Source organism: Bison bison, unplaced genomic scaffold (assembly GCF_000754665.1).
Source record: "Bison bison bison isolate TAMUID 2011002044 unplaced genomic scaffold, Bison_UMD1.0 scf7180017864518, whole genome shotgun sequence".
NCBI classification, from domain to species: domain Eukaryota; kingdom Metazoa; phylum Chordata; class Mammalia; order Artiodactyla; family Bovidae; genus Bison; species Bison bison.
Window position 1 is genome coordinate 8386751 of NW_011495071.1, and position 2463 is coordinate 8389213.

Genomic DNA, 2463 nt, shown 5'->3' on the forward strand with positions numbered 1-2463 from the left:
GCAGCCCACCAGGCTCCCCCGTCCCTGGGATTCTCCAGGCAAGAACACAGGAGTGGGTTACCATTTCTTTCTCCAGTGCATGAAAGTGAAAAATGAAAGTGAAGTTGCTCCGTCGTATCTGACTCTTAGCGACCCCATGGACTGCAACCTACCAGGCTCCTCCGTCCATGGGATTTGCCAAGCAAGAGTACTGGAGTGGGGTGCCATTGCCTTCTCCAGCAGCAGCAGCATTTAATTCACCACCTCAAAATCTGAATAACAAAATGATTCTAAGTGAGGAAAAGAACTCATCAAAAGGCAGTTGTACTGCCCTGGATAATTTTAACATCCCTCCTTCACATCTCATACCCTCCTCCAGATACAAGCCCGCTTCACCGGGAGGGGCCTGTGCTAGCAACCAGAATGCTTGCCCTTTCTCTCAAGTCACGCACCAAAGTAGCAAATGTCCCTAGGGGAATATGAGGTCAAGGGGGCAAAGTCTAGGGAAGAAACCACTATAAGAATAAATTATTTTCTTTTAATTTAGGTAAAACAGGGCCTCCCTGGTGGCTCAGTGGTAAAGAATCTGCCTGTCAAAGCAGGAGACGCAAGTTCAATCCCTGATCTAGGAAGACCCCACATGCTGTGGAGCAACTAAGCCCGTGTGCCACGATTGTTGAGCCTGTGCTCTGGAGCCTGTGCTCTGCAACAAGAAGCAGCACAATGAGAAGCCCACACACTGCAACCAGGGAGTAGCACCCCCTTACTGAAACTAGAGAAAAGCCTGTGCAGCAATGAAGACCTAGCACAGTCAAAAATAAATAAATCAATACAAAAACATAGATAAAGTAAATTGAGGAACTTTCCTGGTGGACCAGTGGTTAAGACTTTCCTTTCCAATACGGGTGGAACGGACGGGTGTGGGTTGGATCCCTGGTTGGGGAGCCAAGATCCCACATGCCTCCCGGCCAAAAAAATAAACCATAAAACAGAAGCAATATTGTAACAAATTCAATGAAGACTTAAAACATAAATAAGATAAAACAAATTGAACAGCCTATAAGAGACAACCCATTCCAGTATTATTGTCTGGAGAATCCCATGGACAGAGGAGCCTGGTGGGCTACAGTCCACGGGATCACAAAGAGCCGACATGACTGAAGCAACTTAGCATGCACATAAGAGACAAGGCAGACTGGTGGGCCAAGAAGCTAAAATCAACATATTAAATATTCTAAAAAAGATAAAGCAGACTCATGAAAGTATGAGGAAAAGCAAGAAGTCATCAAGGATGTTTTGCTTTGAGTAATGTCAGACTAGCTTATTTCAGACCAATCTTCCCACCAATAACAAGTAGAAAAGCTGGTCAAAATATAAAATATTAATAGGTGTTTGAAGGTGTCAGAGAGCTACCAAAAGGGCAAGGTATCAATTAGCTTTTGCAGTTAGCTATTATTATAGAACAAAATCACCCCAAAACTTAGTTGTTTAAAACAATAATAATTTTATTATGGCTCACAAGTCCATGGGGTAATTGGACATCTGGACAGTTCTTCTGATCCAGGTTAGGCTCAGCGGACATGTCAGGAGGTGACTTGGCTGGTGTCTGGTTGATTTAAGGTGGACTCAGATGAGACAGTCTCTTTCTATTCCACGTGGTCTTGCATATCCCAGCAAAGTAGCTTTGGTTTGTTCTCATGGCAATTCTTGCAGCAGGGGTCTGAGGCTGAACTGAAGCATGCCAGCCTCTTAAGGAGGCTTAGTTCCAGAAATGGCACAATATTGTTTCTGTCATCTTCTGTTGGCCAAAGCAGACAATAGTTCAGTTCAGTTCAGTTCAGTCGCTCAATCGTGTCCAACTCTTTGCGACCCCATGAACTGCAGCACTCCAGGCCTCCCGGTCCATCACCAGTTCCCGGAGTTCACCCAGACTTACGTCCATCGAGTTAGTGATGCCATCCAGCCATCTCATCCTCTGCCGTCCCCTTCTCCTCCTGCCCCCAATCCCTCCCAGCATCACAGTCTTTTCCAATGAGTCAACTCTTCCCATGAGGTGGCCAAAGCACTGGAGTTTCAGCTTTAGCATCATTCCTTCCAAAGAAATCCCAGGGCTGATCTCCTTCAGAATGGACTGGTTGGATCTCCTTGCAGTCCAAGGGACTCTCAAGAGTCTTCTCCAGCACCACAGTTCAAAAGCATCAATTCTTCGGTGCTCAGCTTTCTTCACAGTCCAACTCTAGATAATAAAACCTAGTGTGAACAAGTGCAAATCATCCTACATGCCTGAAAAATAACCTATGATTTTGATACAGCAAAAACATCAATCCTTTCTATATTCATTTGGAGTTTTTTCTTTGTTTCCTTTTTTTTTGGTTATGCTGCTTGCAAGATCTTAATTCCCTGACCAGGGATTGAATGCAGGTAGTGAAAGTACTAAGTCCCAAGTGCTACACAATCAGAGAATCCCCTTCATTTGAGGTTTTA